The following is an 18893-nucleotide window of genomic DNA, read 5'->3' on the forward strand; positions in this document are numbered from 1 at the left end:
GAATCACCGACTGAGATAAAGAGATGTTGAATATCTCAGTGAACACAGGAGCTAGCTGGTATGCGCAGTCTCTGAGGATACGACCTGGGATGCCGTCTGGTCCTGCTGCTTTCCTGGTGTTCATGGGAAAATATGTCCAAACTTTTAAATTGGTACTCTACTTATAAGTATGATGGATCTAATTCAAGTGTTAAATTCATTGACTGTGTTTCTGCTGTGAAGTTTCCCTTCTTAACAAAGGAGTCTATGGGGATTGACTCTGTTTTAGAGCCAGCCCCTGGTGGAGCAGAGGCAAACTACAATTTTTCTACAAAAGCTTCACTTTTGCATGGGAATGCCTGTGTGAGTAACAAGTGATGCAGAAAAAAGTTTTGAAATCCAGTAGCTTAGCATCCGGACATTGCAGGTGAACGACGGCTCCGGGAATATACATAAATGTCACTGCCTTCAAAACTAGACGAGAAACAGAGTTTTAAGTCTGGAAAGGTATGTAGTTGTTCTTTAAGTCTCTTACATTGATCAAAATGTCTTTTTGTTGGAACAGGTGGAGATTTATCCTGGGACTAGAGTCATGGTAGAGAAACTGGCCTGGGCCTATGCTACTAATGCAAATTCAGCTACAACCTTTGTGAGGCATCTGCTCACAGCAGTCTTCCCTGTGGAAATACTGCTAGTGAGCAATCTTTGAGGGGGAAAACGAGGCAGAGGAGATGCACGTTTACCGCTCGACAAAAATAAATTGGATGCCATCTACAGTAAGTTTTTAGCTTTTTATGGCATGTTTTCGCAGTTGTCCACACTTCTGGCATTTAAAGATAACAAAGGACCAATGAAAAAGAAGGGCCACACATATGAAGAATATCTTCTTAACATTTATGCATATATTATTGTTGATGAAGAAAGGCCTCCACCAAGTAGAGGACTCTAGTTGATCTTTTTTGAGTTATATCCAGATGAATGAATGGTCTTTTCATGACATACTATTGTAGGCCTTTTCATTTCCTTTATGGTGCATTTTGTTTGTCCAACTACAAAGTAACAAATGATGGTAGATAAGTATTTTACATTCTGAATGTTCTTGCATTTGATGTATTTCAGTGACTGCGTTTACAGGCAGCCGATAACCCATTCAAAACTGGAATGTTAGCAATAACCCGGTCACACATGGCATTAAAATGCCGGCAAAAATCCGAATATAAGTCTTGGAGTTACCCTTTTCTCACCAAAATATTTGGTCATGTAAAACCTCTATTGGCATATCGCCATCAAAATGAAAATGGATTTGTGTTTTGCACATGTTCTATTCCCACGGAATCCTGGTCTCTGAGTAGAGGAACTTTGTGTATGTGCCGTCTGGCTCTCTGTGACTCTCGCATCTCATGCATGTGAATGAGTTATTCCGAATGTTTCAGAAACCTGAATAGTGAGCTTAACTTGACCATAACCTGAATATTGGCTGTATGCAAACTTAGTCAATGTAGTGAACCTCTCCATGCATCGTCTGCAAATTTCAAAGCTGGCACCATTAGATATTAAGACTGATTAAAGCAGGATCATTGCATTATTGTTTAAGATCATTGGGTTCTTTTACACTACTAATTCTGTTCTTGTCATCACCACCACCCCCCCCCCCCATGCATTTTTGTACATATATAGGTGCAACTCTTGAGAAGTGGCCTGGGACCCATCCCTCCAGCATTGGTACTGCAATCAATGCCAAGATCACAGAAGTCCGGGCCAAAAATAAAAATGTCTCTGTCACAGCATCCCCATAACTTGACTTTCAATGTCTTGTTTGGCATGTTTGTGTTATTATAATGCCGATTCATGTTTTATCTATTAAAGATAGTTTGTTTGTTTTGTTTTTTTAAGTGGGCAGGTTTTTTGCCCTCCAAAGTTTTACTCATGTTAGCAGGTGAAAGTTCCACACATTTGCAGCAAAAAGGTATGCAGCTTAGCATGCTCTTTAAACAATAGAGCTTAGATCAGGTTAAATATTTCTGTGAAATATCAGTATGTGACAGTTATATCCGTTCAGTGAAAATAAAAGTTAATTGAATTTAAAGATTGCCCAGTATTCATGTTTTTTGTTTTTGTTTTCTTCAGTATTACAATACATTGACTGCCGACCTGTCAATGTCAAAGAAAGTTATGTTGGCTTACGAGTTTGTCTTTGCATTGCTAGTTTTTAACTGATGTTGGTCAAGCAGCGGCAAATGATACTGTTGTCTTTTTCATATGTGATAGATTTTTTTTTCTAGTAATGTCAATTTGTATTAAATTAATAATTAAGTTTATAGGTTTTTTTATGAGCTGAGATTTAAGAATTCCTAGAAGAAAAATGTAAAAAAGAAAAAATTGTTTACCATAAAAATGTATTGGCTGAACAAAAACTGAAAACCTATGTAATCTAACATATTCTTAGAATATATGTATAAAAAGCATTTTAAAAAGAGATTATTGCCCTGCAAACTACATTTACTTTACATATAAAAAAAACTTTATCTAACAGATTTTGTTCATATATGTAAAGCATATGTCTTCATGACAAATATGTACTAAAAAAATGCAAAAATTATATGGAACATCTATGGAAAAAATACTTTGACATGTACTTTCCTTATATAACTCATACTTAGTTTTAACATGATCCTTATGTGATCCTCTTTATTATCATGTATGAAAGTAATGCGAAAGTGGCCACTTTCAAGAGTAAATCATTTAAGCCTTATATGATTCACTATATATGAAGCAAACTAAAGCTGATGCAAATCTTTTCTAAGTTTTTTTTATTTCTTTAACATATGGGTTTTATACGTTTTTTCGATTTCTTTTCCATATGGGAAGAGCCGGCTCTTTCGGTTCCAAACCAGCTCTTCATGTTTTTTTGTTGCTTTAATTAATTTATTATTAACAGTAAGATAAAATTATGCACAAAAGGAATTACTAATGTAAAAAAAGTGGTTTTATTTATACGTTTATATATAAATATTTACGGTGGCCCCTAGAGACAAAGTAGTACAAACATTACAAATTCAATTACAAATACAAATTCAATACAAATTACAAAGCATGTACAAATTCCAAAACACATTTCTAGCATTAACTGAACTTCCAAAACAGAGCTACCTAGATCACTTAAATTACACAATTGAAAGCATATGTGTATAGTTTGTGTATTTATACACAAGTACTCATATATATTCAAACAATTTAAACAAAAGTTCATTTACCTGTTACTACCACACACCAAATCCGGTCGTTGGTACTTGCTGGCTTGTGTAGCCACTAGGTAACAAAAGCTCAACACTGCGTGCTAGCATCCTGGAGCACTTCTGTTGTGTTTTTACGTGCTTCTGAGTTTTTACGTGTTTTGGAGTTTTTACGTGTTATGGAGTTTGTACGTGCTCCTGAGTTTTTATGTATTTTGGAGTTTGTACGTGCTTTGTCTCTAGCGGTAAATATACTTTTATTTACTCACTCCACATAAAATGTAATAAATAAATCATATAATACAAAAACCAACTATTCACAGTTGAACTTTAACTATGTAAATTTTCAGCTTTTTCCTTTTAAAGAAGTTTAAAGTGAAACAACACAAAACATTGCAAACCACAACACAATAACATATAAATTAAAATATGAAAACAAAAAGAAGATGAACATTAGTGATGTGTCGGTCGCGAACAACATGGCTCTTAGAAGTGAACAACGCGAGCCGGATTCTTATCCGATTGTTCGGTCTGACATCACTGGCCGTGTCTGGGTCTGAACTCCGCTGCAGGTCCATATATCAAACGATCACTATGGCATTACTGAGAGTTGAAAAACTGTCTAAAGTCTTTCATCTTTAATAAAATGATCAGCGTTCTGCTCTACCAGGTGTAACAACTGAGTTTAACATCCAGGCATCCATGAAAACGGAATTTATGACATTTAACGGAGTTAGAAGTTAGCAGGAAGTTAGCTCGCTAGCTTCTATCTAAATACAATATAGCATGTCCTGACTGCGGGGTTTTGGAAACAAATTCAAACGTACAGCTCTGTTATCACTTCCAGCATAAATGAAGACAGAAAACTAAATAAATAATGATGTGCTACGTGACCGCTAGCGACACAGCTATGTTAGCATAATATAAACAAGCTAACTTTTTTTCCACTCGATAAAAGTTAACGTGAGTGTTCTCGGTGGTCAGAAACAAATGTAATCGCATGGCAGGATGCTGTAAAAGGACCAAACTTCAGCCAGGAGAACAACTGAGATAATCCATCCACAATACGAGGTTAGTCATTCATATACTGCTGCATGGGCTGGGCTGTAGCTACATCTTAAGGTTTTAAAAACTGAGCTTAAATAAATGATTAGTGGTAATAAAAGCCAAGGGAGGTCAACAGGGATCACTGACTGTTTTAGGAGCTTTTTGAGATCAAATAGAAGAAAATACATAACATTAAACATGTTAACAACACAAAAGCCATATTAAACGCAGACTACTTTAGGCCCGGAAGTAGGATTCGTCGCGTCATCACTGAACAACCGGATTGGGAGTAATCATCCACAACTATTTTCAGTTTCAGGATTCAGAAGGTTTATTCATGCAGTGAATCCTATGTATGCAAGTCCAAGCAGGAAAACACTCTCCCAAAAAATCATCCCAGGCCTATATGACAGAGAAGGTGCATCCTTTTTTTGTTTTGCATATTTTAATTTATATTTTACTATGTTGTGGTTTGCACTGTTTTGTGTTGTTTCACTTTAAATTAGTTTAAAAGGAGAAAGGTGAAAATGTAAATAGTTGGTTTTTGTATTTTATAGTTTCTTTTTTATATTTTATGTGGAGTGAATGAATAAAATTATATTTACGCTGGCCCCTAGAGACAAAGCACGTACAAACTCCAAAACACATGCAAATTCCAAAACACGTACAAATTCCGAAGCACAACAGAAGTGCTCCAGGATGCTAGGGGCAGTGTTGAGCTTTTGTTACCTAGTGGCTACACAAGCCAGGAAGTACCAACGACCGGATTTGGTGTGTGGTAGTAACAGGTAAATAAAACATTTTTTTAAATTATTTGAATATATATATTAGGGGTGCAACAATACTCGTATCGATATTGAACCGTTCGATACAGTGCTTTCGGTTCGGTACGCATATTTATCGAACAATACAAAATTTTTAATTTATTTGATCAACTTTCCTTCTGACGATGCTGTCTGTGTTGAACGCTCAGTGGATCTGCGCTCGACAGTGCAGCCTAAGGGGAGTAGTCGAACGCAGATTCACTGAGCGCAGGGCAAGCTAGCGAGACAGAAGCTAAGCTCTCCTTGCAACATGGCAAATTGAACCTCCCCCTAATTCATATGTGGCGTTTGGAACTATTTTGGTTTTCATGTGACGTATGAGCCTGAAAGTAAGCACGTCATGGGCAAAAGTAAAGGAGTATGTTGGATGTGTTACGCAATGCTCAATTACATGGGTGGGAACTACTGCGTTAGCGCAGTTAGCTCATTAACGTGTTGGCCGTCCAGCCCCACGCACGGGGCGATCCGCGGTAGCTCGTTAACGGAGATTTGCCGTGTTGTGGTGTTAACGTCATTTCAACGAGATTAACACTGACAGCACTAGTGGGAACACAACGAATATGACTGCACATTTACTCCGACATCATCCTAGTGCAAAGACAAGTGGAAGCAGACAAAAACAACAAGCATGCATGCTACGAACTTTACCCGAGTCATTTAGACAGCTGTTAGCACGTGATTCTCCTTATGGGGACCTGATATGTTTAATATGCTGCTGAGAATATAGCCCAGAAGAAGCGTATAGTATAGCTTTTATTTCGGAAAGAGCCATTTCTCTGTAATAAACTCTCTTTTCCAAAGATGAGTGATTTCTCAATCAGATATTTATTATTTTGTTGCTTCAGCAACATTAAATTTAAAAACTGTACTTTTGAGTTAAAATATATATTTATAATTTTAATAAATGACAAATTAAAAAAGCATGAACATTTTTTTTGTATCGAAAAAATATCGAACCATGACACCAAAGTATCGAACCGAACCGTGAATTTTGTGTATCGTTGCACCCCTAATATACATATATACATATATATATATATATATATACATATATACATATATATATATATATATATATATATATATATATATATATGAGTGTTTGTGTATAAATACACAAACAATGGACATATGCTTTCAACTGTGTAATTTAAGTGATCTAGGTAGCTCTATTTTGGAAGTTCAGTTAATGCCAGCAATGTGTTTTGGTGTTTGTACGTGCTTTGTCTGTAGGGGCTCCCGTATATATTTATATATAAACGTATATAAATAAAACCAAGGTTTTTTTACATTAGTAATTCCTTTTTTCTCTTTTTTTTGCCTGTCCCGTTTGGTTCTTTTGCCATCAGAATTATTGTCTAAAGGCGAAGAAAGATGCCCAACGGATTTACTTTACCAAATGGACCATCCCAGCCTTGCCGTAATGGTTCATTTGATTCACCTTTTATTGTTTATTTTATTTTATTTTCACTTGCTAAATACGGGACAGACTTGACTGGGGAAAAGAAAGGGGAGAAAGAAAGAGGGAAAGAAAAACAGAGGGGAAGGGGGACAGGGATAAAGGGCAAAAAACAACAAAATAAGCAGACAAAAAAATACTTATATCAATCACCTGTTGAGAAAGAAAAAAGAGAAAACAAGCAGAAGAAAAAAAACCCAACATAATAAACAACATCACGATGATCTATGGGACTATAACAGTAAATACTAAATATTAAACATTATTGTGCAGCACGTAAGATCGACAGCGCACAGTGTGCTTTGAAGTAGGAGCCAAAAAGGGTGTAGTTTGTGTGTGTGAGCACCCGTGTGTACACCTGTGAGCATGGACGCGCTTGTTTTTAAAAGGTTCCTTCATGTAATGATCTGCTAGAGCAGGGGTGTCATACTCAAATACGCAGTGGGCCAAAATTCAAAACTGGAACAAAGTCGCTGGCTAACATTAATATTTATTGAAAAAATAATCTTCCTCCAGATAAAAGAATGAATCTTTTCTTATGGACTCAAATAAGTTTTGCTGGAAAACTGAATATGGAACAAGCAAAGCTTAATACTAAACAATATATATATTAGCTGTATAATACCAGTAGGCCTGCTCTAATAGTAATTTGGTATGGTTTCATGGGCCAAATGTAATTAGGCCAAATTTGGCCCGCGGGCCAGAGTTTGACACCTATGTGTGTGTGTGTGTGGCGGGGGGGGGGGGGGCACAGCCCCGTCCTCCAGGGCATGAAGCAGGTATGGAGGAGATCAAAACTCCAGACATCCAGAGGCCCCCAGAACACAAGAGACCAAGGAAGACCAACAGAGGGGCAGCCGCGCCACTGTCCCAGAAAGAGCTGAGGAGAGTCCCGGATGAGGGCTCACTCAGCAGCCGCGGAGCAGAAGCCAGGGGGGGTTGCAGTGACGTACCCGTGAGCTCCGCCTGAGTGACCGAGCCCCAGGCCGAGAGGCCGGGGGCACCCCACCCCCGGAGTGGCCCGAGCAAGCCCCAGGCTCCAGGCCCGATAAGCAGCCACCAAGGAGTGAGCCGGTGTGTACCTGGACACAAAGAACCACCAACGCACCGATGTCTGAGGGCGTCTGGCACTGGCAGGTGAAGTGGTGGGGGGAGATAGTCCTCCATACCTTGGAATGCCTGAGATGTCCCCAGAGAGGTGGCGTCTGATACCCAACCTGACATATAGACACAGACATACAGGCACACACAGATACAAACATCCATTCCCACCCTCATGCTCTCATATGCACTTACTCCACACTCAACCAACGTGGAGACAGACATGAACACACGCTGTACACACAATCACTCCCAAGGTCCTATATGTTTGTGTTATGAGAGTGTGAGTAATGTGAGTGAAGTTGTGGGATCAAATTGAGGCACAGGCAGCCAGAAGGGGACAGAGGGGGGGATGCCTCCCCTGCACCCTGGTGACACACCTTTACCCCAAGGCCTTGCATGTGTGGGTGATTGTGGTGGAGCGGGAAGACGGAGGCAGCTGGAGATGGGGAGGGAAGGAAGGGAGGGGCAAGTGACCCCTCCGTGGGGCCAGCTCCGCCACTGACCCCAGTACGCACCCCCATACTCTGCAACCCGCCAGGGAAAGGGGGCCCAGGCCCATCCGGACCGGGGCCCAGTTCAGCAGCTCTGCCTGGCACCACAGAGCCTGGGACAGCCCACCCGACCCCACCACAGAGAAAACTGCACCCACCCCGTCATCCACTCATCTTCCAGACTACACAAGACAATAGACGCCCAGGCTGAGATCTTCCTCCACCTCTCCTGTATCTCCCCCTCCTGCAGAGTGAGTTCCTGAAGAGAGGAGACCTCCTGCAAGATGTAACAGCCTCCCCCACCAGTTGAAGAGCCCCCTAGGTGGCTCGATGCAGTGGCGCCAGGGCTGGGCCCCCATACACCCACTTGCCCACAACCCCGGCAACACACCAACCAGGACCCAAGCCCCCAAGGCCCAGCCAGGGCCCCAGCCCAGAGATGGAGCACCCCCAGAACCTCATGCCCATCCCGGACCCACCCAGGGCCAGGCTACCAGGTCAGTAACCCACGTCCGTCAGCACAGACCCTCCCCTAGCCCCACTGCACGCAGCTACAAGGAAACCGTCACCTAAGAGCCAACAGAGCCCTTAATAGGCCATGACTGCAACTCCGGGTTGAGCCCTCCAAGGAAGATGCTCCTGGGGAATCCCCCAACGCCCCAAGCCTGTCCCTACCCCCACACCAATCACAACAGCGAAGGTGGGACCAAACTATGACCCCTGCGGAGCAGAAGCCAGGGGGGGTTGCAGTGACGTGCCCGTGAGCTCCGCCGGCAGCCAGCTGTGCCTGAGTGACCGAGGCCGAGGGTACCCCAACCCCGAAGTGGCACGTGTGAGCCCCAGGCTCCAGGCCCCGATAAGCAGCCACCAAGGAATGAGTGGATGTGACCCCTCATCTGGGACTCTCCTCAGCTCTTTCTGGGACAGTGGCGCGGCTGCCCCTCTGTTGGTCTTCCTTGGTCTCTTGTGTTCTGGGGGCCTCTGGATGTCTGGAGTTTTGATCTCCTCCATACCTGCTTCATGCCCTGGAGGACGGGGCTGTGGCCCCCCCCACACCCTCTAGCAGATCATTACATGAATGAACCTTTTAAATAAACAAGCGTGTCCATGCTCACAGGTGTACACACGGGTGATCACACCCACAAACTACACCCTTTTTGGCTCCTACCTCAAAGCACACTGTGTTCTGTTGATCTTAAGTGCTGCACAATAATGTTTAATATTTAGTATTTACTGTCATATTCACATAGATCATCGTGATGTTGTTTATTCTATTACTCTTGTTCTCTTCTGCTTGTTTTCTTTTTTCATTCTCAACAGGTGAAATTAAAAAAGTATCTACTGTTATCTATTATTAGCTAGTTTATTGTGATGGTGTTGCTTTTATTATGTTGCTCTTTGGTGATCGTGGTGATCCAGGTGTTTTGTTTGTTTTTCTCCCCCCCCTTTCTCCCCTCTATTTTTTTTCTCTCCCTCTCTCCCCCAGTCATGTCTGTCCCGTCTTTAAAAAATGAAAATAAAATAAATACATAATTATAATAAAGGTCAATCAAATGGACCAATATGGCAAGTAAATCCACTTGGCATCTTTCTTGGCCTTCAGACAACAATTCTGGTGGCTAAAGATCCAGGCCAAAAAAAAAAAAGAGAGAATAAATAATTTATTTTTGGTAAGACCATCACTTTTACAGCGGCAACCCTTCCCATGAGTGATAGGGGTATCAGATTGCCTTCTACATTCTTTAAAAGTGGGATATGGTTTAAGAAATAAAGGCTAATGTGCGGCATCATCTTGGAAGTACCTGTAATAATGTCAGCAGACCAAATAAAAGAAAACATAACTGGGACAAAAGTGCTGGAAATAAACCTCCTAAAGAGAAGCAGAAATAGGGAAAATGTGACAGGTTGTCTGCTCATCTTACACTATCAGGCAAGGTGTACATTAGATATGTATTATGGGGTTAGGCCTCATATTCCCCTACTAGTGAGATGTTTTAAGTGCAATAAATATGGGCACGGTGTGGCAGTGCGTTAAGGGATGCAAAGGTGTGGCAGGAGCAATGATATGGGTAATGTGGAGAAGGAACCAAGCGAAAAGGCTGCATCTGTGGAGGAGAGCACAGCTCTGCATATCATGGCTGTAACATTAGCAAGAAGGTAGCAGAGGTACAACATATCCAAACTCTTTAAGGGATAATGTATGCACGGGCAGTAAAGAAAGTCTTGAATCATCAGATTTCATTTAAATCAAATCCTCCAGTCTCTCCTTCCTTTACCCCTCTCTTTCTTTCTGTGTATGTGTGCTTGCTGCTCTGTGTGCGGGTGTGGGATCTCTACCCTCTCCTGGACACGCCTGAATCAATCAAGCACCTGCAGATTATCTGGCAATCAGATGTCTGCTATTTAAGATGGGTCCTGACCTTTAGGCTTCACCTGAGTGTTGTCTAGCTCAATGTGGTAGTTGCCCCAGCGCCTTGCTGTAACTCCCTGTTTCAGTTTATCCAAAGGTTTCCAGTGCCTACAGCCCAGTGGAGTTCCAAGAGAGAGCTTGTTGCTTGGCGGAGTTGGGACATTCTGTTTGGGAGACTCATAGGATCGGGGAATTGGATTCATGGAACCTTCCTTCCACTGGATTTTGTACATATTGCACTTTTGAACTGAGTGCTATATGTAAAGTCTTTTTGAAGTGGTATCTGCACCATACCAGTCATTGCAAAAGACTGAGCATGGATATACAGGACAATGCAGGTGGCCACATCAAGGTGTTGTGGAGATTATTATAATTGGCTGTTTTAGACTACTTCTGATTTTACCTCTAAATTCTATCTTTAAAAACTGTTTATCTTGCCTTGTTTGGTATCATTATTTTCAGCACAACCTCAAATATCTGAATTTGGAGTTATTTTTTTCATTTTGGCATACTATATTAGCACAATTGATCTAAAGTCAGATAAAACATTTAAAATCCGAGTAGAGAAAAGTTATATTTTTTACTGTAAAAACCACAAGCATGTTTAATGAATCATTTTCATAACTTGAAATGCAAATAGAAATTGTACATTTCTAAAAATTATGCACAAGTTTTGCAAACAACAAAGTTATTTGGTACTATTTACCTAAAAATGCAGCCAAGGCCTCAGGCGTTTTTTATATAACCATTTAAATCTATTTACAGAACAATCAGGTGTGCTGCATCAAATAAGAATACACACAAATGATTTGTGCCAATCCAAACAATAGTTTCTGTCCATTATAATACCACAGGCCCAAACCCTGCAGGTCTGACAGCAGGAGGTGTATCAGTCTTGTTTCCCAGGTGGCGACAGTATTTTACTGGAAATCTGCCTTTGGTGGCTTTTTTCTAGCAAATGTGACATTCAGCAGTATAACTGACACACAAAACAAAACAACAACTACACTACACAATAACTACAGCCTCCAAACACACAAAACATCACTAATGTCCCACATGTGAAAACTCGCTTTCTCTTTCTTTCGCTCGCCCACAAAAACTTCCCCTTCTCCCTAAACAACCAAGTGCCACATGTTACCATACCCTTTTTCTTTTTTGTGATTGGCTGACGTGGTAAACTTTAACACCAATACTGAAGGGATGTTTTTTCTTTTTCACTCCTAAGCACAGAGTGTTTGCTAGCGCTGTTGTTGCATCTTCAAAGACTGAGACTTACAAAGGAGTATCGTTGCAACTTGTTTACTGAACCTTCTTTTCAGTATATGTACAGAACATCAGTGTCCATTTTACTGCCTCCTACAGGAAACTCTCTTCTTCCACTTTCTTACAACATAAATGTCTATCTATGAATAATAACTATTATGAATACTCATGTATTTATATAACCAACTAATTTCTTGCGATACCACAGCTGTCCATAGAAAACACAGTTTTTACCGATTCTTCCCACTGTAAACACCACTGTTTTGTTCAGAAGAAAATATTGCGTGTATTTTTATTTTCTTTAATTTTTTTTTATCATAACTCTGGTTTTACTTGGCCTATCGACACAATTTCAAAACTCCAAGGGGCCCGTCCGGCCTTCGTCTCCTGTCTCAGCTGGAGGGTCCGCCTGCAGCGCACCTCCACCTGCAGCGCCACCGTCTCCGGCTTCCACGCCTCCGCCTGCAGCATCTTCGCCCTCGTCTGGTCGAGCCTCCGAGTCTTCACCCTCGTCTGGCCCAGCCTCCGAGTCTTCGCCCTCGTCTGGTCCAGCCTCCACCTCATCATCCTCGCCTGGTCCAGCTTTGGCTTTGCCTTCGCCAGGTCCAGCTTCGGCTACAGCTTCAGCATCCCCTGGTCCTGCCTCGTCTGGGTCTGCAGTTAACCGGCCACTTTCCAGGCTGTTGGTCAGGCACCATCGCTGCCGTGGGCGGTCCCCAGACCCCCTTCGCCTGAGTCGCTGCCGTTGCCTTCCGCACGGCCGACCTCCAGACCAGCTCTGTCACCTGGGTCACCCACCTGGTCGGCCCCCTGGAACTGCAGGAACGGAGCATTTATGTCACGGTCCCTGTGTCAGCCCGTCTGACACAGGGACAAACACACATGTGTGTTTGTTTTCATTTTTGGTTATCTTTTGTCTTTTGTATATAGATTCATGGACCTGTCCTTTGAGCCCCCTGTTGGATACCTGAACGCAAGGGTTTGGATGAAGTGGCGTGTTGTTGGAGCGGGTGGGAGATTGGAGCGAGTGAGTGAACAGAGTGGGCTGTCTTGTTGTTGTTGTTTTTGTTTTGTTTTTTCCTTTCTGACCCGTGGATCCCTTGAGCCCCTTACATTCCCCTCACATTTTGTATATAGTTCACCAGGTGTTGTAAATAAAGACTGTTTGCTTCAGCCTAAAAGCCCAGGAATTGTAGAAAGATCATCAGTAGGAGATCTTGACCTACCTTTTCCTTTTCCTGAATTAGGAAGAGCCATTTTAAATGCTCAGCAAACTTAACCAGGGGTCCGTTCTTCGTACGTCGCTTACTACATCCAAGATCAAAGGACAAATCCAAGACCAAATCATCGCGCTAACCGTGAGCTCGCTAATCCGGTTCTCCGAACACACCTGCTGTTAGCGATTAGTACAGCTGGATGAAGTAATGTGAGATCACTGGGTGTCGTAAAAGGAGCTACGCATCGATAGCAGAAACATTGATCGGCAACCCTCTGATTGGTCGGTGAAAATGTCGAAGAAGCGCGCCCAGTATTTCTCCGCAGCAGAGCAAGAACTCTTGATTGAGGGATTTCAGGAGTTCCAGAGTGTAATTAAAACGCAAGGGAACACTGCAAAGGCTGCAAAAGCAAGGAGAGAGGGCTGGCAGAAAGTTGCTGACAAATTAAACGCGTAAGTAATTCAACATATTACATGACACCATACCATATCATATTATATCATATCAAATCATATCACATGATATCCTCCTACACATTAGAGCCACAACAGGACCCACCAGAACATGGGAACAAGTAAAAGTGAAATACAAGAACATTCTACAGAATGGTAATATCTATCACTCATATTGCTGTCAGTCTCTTGAAAAGACACCCTGAAACAATCCCTGTGTTTGTGTATAACAGCAACCAAGAAAAGGGCAGAGCAACAAAAGACAGGTGGTGGTCCTGCACCCCCTCGTCACACCCCGGCAGAGGAGCTGGCCCTAAGGTTGAATGCCACCAGACCCATTGTTGAGGGCATCCCTGGGGGCAGCTCTTCCACAGACCACAGACAGCACCTACATAACTGGTGAATGGGCTCATGATTCCATTTGCACAATGTAAAATATTTGATTGTTGCCTTAATGAAAATGCTATTCGTACTTTGACATTCATTGGCATTGGTTTCCTTTGTGTGTAGTGTTACATGACACTCCATCACTTTTACCTGTTCCCATGGAAGGGGTGACTGGAGCATGCATAGTAAGTTGGGAGATATATATATATCTGTCCCCACCCAATTGCACAGACCAATAGGCTGTACCACATCCCTTTGTAACACCATTGTGTTTCCATTGCACAGGACAGTGACGCAACCCTGTCAGATAACTGTGGTTTGGAGGAAGACCCTGTGAGTACATGCATGAATTGGCCTGAATTGCCATCTACTTGTGCACTGCCATGTGTGTCTGACTGCAGTATGATTTGCAGGCCAAGAGGCCGGCAGAGAGGCCTGCTGATACAGAGGTGGGCAGTGTTGTGATTAATTTTACTGCCTATATGACATGTATTTCCCGTTAAATGTTGTCACTACAATTGAAACAGGGTGACATTCGTCTGCTCTACAAGAGAAGTCTCCAGCAAAAAGTGGAGTACACTGAGCTGAAGAAACAAAAGCTCCTAGATGAACTCGAACTTCAAGCTCTAATGAGGCAGAAACTTCAACTGGAAATCGAGTTGCTTCAAAAGGAACTTCAGAGTAAGTAAGAATACACTTTCATACGGAGCACTATTGATGACCTTGCGTGACACAGTATATATGATTTGTTTGGCAACTGATGACTGGCTTGTGTGTGATGAGACAGACAAAGATGCTCAAATAAACGTCAATAGAAAATATGTTATGTCATGATTTAATTATTCGAAATTGTGTTGCACAATCCTGTCCCGTGCAGCTCTGCCACTAGGTTGGTCCAAGTGCACTGGCTGGAGGTCATCATCAGGCTGCACCTCCACCACAGGAGTCCTCTCTTTTCTGATGGTGGCAATGTTGTGCAGTACGGCACATGCAACAATAATGTCACATGCCCTGTCAGGTGCAACCCTCAGGCGTTTCAGACACTGAAATCGTTCCTTCATTTGCCCAAAGGTCATTTCAATGCGTGCCCTCGTCCTGGCTAGAGCTGCATTGTAGCGGGTTTGTGGCCCAAGGTTGGGGTCAGGGAACGGTGTCTTTTTTTTTTTTTTTTTTTTTTTTTCTTTTTCTGAATAATAAAGATTAGAAGAACAATACTGTGAATGCTTTTCAAGCATTCACACTAATAATAAGTAAACCACACTTAGACTCTTATCAGTAGTGCTCATGTGTTCAGTAGACTCGGTCCTTAATAGACTGCTTGTTCTGCTTTTAGGTTAGATGTCAAACTGGCTCCTTAGCATTAATATTTCCACAGCAGAGCTGGGTCTGAAAAAGCCTTGACTAACCTCATATCGTTGCCCTACCTGATTCCCTTTTGCTGTGTGCGAGTAGAGTTCCCTTAGACTTGCCTCCAGTGAAAGTCCAGCACAGAGACAGCATGACACAAAGCGAGTCTCATTTCTTTACAATTGAAAAATCAACAATCGACAAACCCAGCTCCTCTCTGGGTCTCAAGTCATTTGGGTTCATCCCCAGTCTTGTTTTTTTCATCCCCCATATGGCTTCACTGTTCTTGAATGTAATGAGGGAAGCCCACCCTTACTTCCCTAGCTGTTGACACATTGTTATGATGTGTTCAAACCATATGCCAACAGAAGTTTTCATGCGGTGTGATTACATACAGAGTGAGGCGAATTGACAGAACGTTGCGCTACAGGAGTTGGGATGAAGCTGTTTGCTCAACTTGTGACACACAAAAAAATCCACTTCACTCTACGATAGAGGCAAAAAATAAAGAACAAAGCTCGGAGAAAAGCGAGTGAAATCATAGTAAGGCAAGGCAAGTTTATTTATATAGCGCAATTCAGCAACAAGGTGATTCAAGTAAGGTCTCAAAATACGTGATCCAACTATTGTGTTTATTTTGTCTCTGCCCTCTTTTAAGGGCAAATATTTGTTTGTTTCTAACTTGACTATGTTCATAAGACTAATGCAAGGTCAAACTTTGTGATTTATGTCACAACACTGATATTTCTTGGCACCTTTCTGTTTTAGTCATGTAAATGTACTGTTATTAATGCTTTAAGTGGTTTTATCATTAATTATTCCGTACCATGATTTTTTTTTCCCCACAGGTTGTGGATTGTTAATATTGTGTATGATTGGAACTGAGTTAATATGGGTATCATCTCAGTACACTCTTCTGTGCTCCTAGTGGCAATATAGTGCATGTAAACCACTTGGAAAACCTGAGCGAGCATTTTGCCTGTTCACCATTATTTTCAAAATTCAAACATGCATGAAATTAAGCTCAGGATGCTGCCCAGCACAAGTGTGGCTCCCAATATAACAGTAACTAATGGCCTTTTAAAAGCTGTGCTTTTTGCCTAGACACTTAGAATTACTATTGATTTATCTCTAATTATATTCTTGCTTAAATGCTTGATCCAAACAATATGTGTTACAGTTTTCCAGAGCTTAAGCTGATGTACAGAGATGCCATGTTTTGTCAAATCTGTAATTAAAGAGCAGATATTTTTGCTTTAAAACCCTAGAAGACTGAGCAAAAACTCTCCGAGAAGCCATGTCTTGTCTTAAATTGTATAATATCTGCTCTTATAGTAAACTGATTAATCGGTTGAGCACTTGTCTTTTGCGCCTGTCCTACTGCTACAGTCAGTTTCATTTCAGTTGCTTTCAACAAATGTTTTTAAAGAAGCCTCTTCGTGCCTTTCTTTTTGTGTCTGTTCCCACAAAACACTGGTTCATAAATCATCACAGCAAACCGATAAACAATGCAATGTTGCAATCTAAGCTGATTAGCCTCAAAGGCGTGTTCAAGTGTGTTTGTTGATTTTCCAGTCCAACATGGTACCTCTACAGCCAGATTTTCTTAGCATGAACACATACGATAACGTAGCCAGCATTTTTAGTTTTAGGGTTTTTTTTTTTCGGTTTTGTGTTTGGATAAAAATGTGTACAGGTTTTTGACTCGTAAAAACATTGTTAGCAGCCATGTGGTCCTAGGGGACATTGTGATGTAAACACTTTTGAAGTTAGTTTTCTTCACTTCGCTGTAGCGTGTGGACAGGATTTTTGAGGAGGGGATTTGTTAAAAGGCGTGGCCACTGGCTGTGAGGACTGTAATTGAAGACCATAGTTTTGTGGTTCCTTCTCTTGGGGCCACATGATTCACAATCTAAATAAATAATGTAGTAATGGAGCCACCCCAAATTACAGACTCAGAAATAGATTTGAAAAAGCAGTGCAGCGACTGAGCAGATTTGGTCCTTAAGCTTAATATGATTCTGGACTCATTAATTGACAGCATGATGTAGCCAAGAAAGTTACTTTGTCATTAGGAATATAATTAAAAGAACCGTGGCTTTGCCAACACATGGTATAGGGCAGATCAGGTCAAGACCCTTTTGTTGGGGGAGGAGATTGGATAACTTAATATAAAGTTACATCCCAGTCTTACTGGCTTTTCTGAGCAATTACAGCGTTAATACCTTGGATCGAGTGATTTAACTTTTTCAGGACTGATTACAGACATTAGTAATTATAGGATAACCAATATTTTAATATATTTTTAAAAATAGCATGTTGTCATGTTTTTATTTTATTTTATTTTTTTTATTTTTTTTAAATGACATCAGAAACAGCAGTATGCGACATTACGTGATGGCAGAGCTTCAGTTCATCCTTTGTCATTTTTTTTTTTTTTTTTTTTTTAATAAATAGGACAGGGGGAATGAATGAGAGAAAGAGGGGGAGAGAAAGAAAGAAAACCAAAGGGGAGAAGAGACGGTGAGAAGGGGGGGGAAGAGAGAGAGAAAAAAAAAAAGAACTCATGGGTCACCTGTATGGAGAAAAAAAAAAAACAAACAACAAAAAAAACAAACAGAGGAGACAGCAAACAACAAAGAGCAACATAATAATAGAGAAAACAAAGCACCATCACAATAAACTAGCTAGTCATAGATATCAATATTTACTAAATAATAAACGATATTGTGCAGCACGCAAGATAGACAGCGCACAGTGTGCTTTGAGGCAGCAGCCAAGAAAGCTTTAGTCCGCGTCTGTGAATACCCATGTGTGCATACCTGTGTGGATCAGCATGCTTGCATTCCAAAGGTTTCTCCATGTAATGATCTGCTAGGGAGTGTGGGGGGGCCACAGCCCCGTCCTCCAGGGTGTGAAGCGGGTATGAAGGAGATCAAAACTCCAGACATCCAGAGGCCCCCAGAACACAAGAGACCAAGGAAGACCAACAGAGGGGCAGCCGCACCACTGTTCCAGTAAGAGCCGAGGAGAGTCCCAGATGAGGGCTCGCCCAGCAGCCGCGGAGCAGAAGTCAGGGGGAGTTGCAGTGACGCGCCCGTGAGCTCCGCCGGCCCCCAGCTGTGCCTGAGTGACCGAGCCCCAGGCCGAGAGGCCGGGGGCACCCCACCTCCAAAGGGGGCCCGAGCGAGCCCCAGGCCCCAGGCCCCGACAAGCGGCCGCCAAGGAGTGAGCCGGTGTGTACCCGGACGCCCACCCCCAGACACAAAGAACCACCAACACACCGACACCTGAGGGAGTCCGCCACCGGCAGGGGAAGTGGTGGTGGGTGGAGATAGGCCTCCAAACCTTGGAGGGCCTGAGGTGTCCCCAGAGAGGTGGCGTCTGATACCCAACCTGACATATAGACACAGACATACAGGCACACACAGACACAAACATCCATTCCCACCCTCATGCTCTCATATGCACTTACTCCACACTCAACCAACATGGAGACAGACATAAAGAGACACTGTACACACAATCACACTCCCCAAGCGTACTCTACAAACCGGGTCTAGGTACCCTTGCCCCTGGAGGGGGGAATTGCACCCAGACCCAGGTGGTGTTACCCTTTTCCCTGCGGTGGGGAGAGGCAGACCACCCCGACTCCGCAGCAGCAGGGAGGCCCCACA

The 18893-nt window shown here is 42.3% G+C and overlaps 1 long non-coding RNA gene across 1 annotated transcript in view; it reads left to right on the forward strand.

The window, feature by feature from the left end:
• LOC308405818 overlaps window positions 1-2018 on the forward strand; it is a 4905-nt gene extending 2887 nt beyond the window's left edge. Inside the window, exons 3-4 of the long non-coding RNA XR_013973401.1 lie at window positions 545-755; window positions 1657-2018. This is a non-coding gene — a long non-coding RNA (uncharacterized lncRNA). The remainder of the gene's footprint in view (window positions 1-544; window positions 756-1656) is intronic.
• The last annotated feature ends 16875 nt before the right edge of the window (window positions 2019-18893 follow it).

This window comes from Rhamphochromis sp. 'chilingali' (genome assembly GCF_963969265.1).
Source record: "Rhamphochromis sp. 'chilingali' genome assembly, chromosome: 11".
Lineage (NCBI taxonomy): Eukaryota > Metazoa > Chordata > Actinopteri > Cichliformes > Cichlidae > Rhamphochromis > Rhamphochromis sp. 'chilingali'.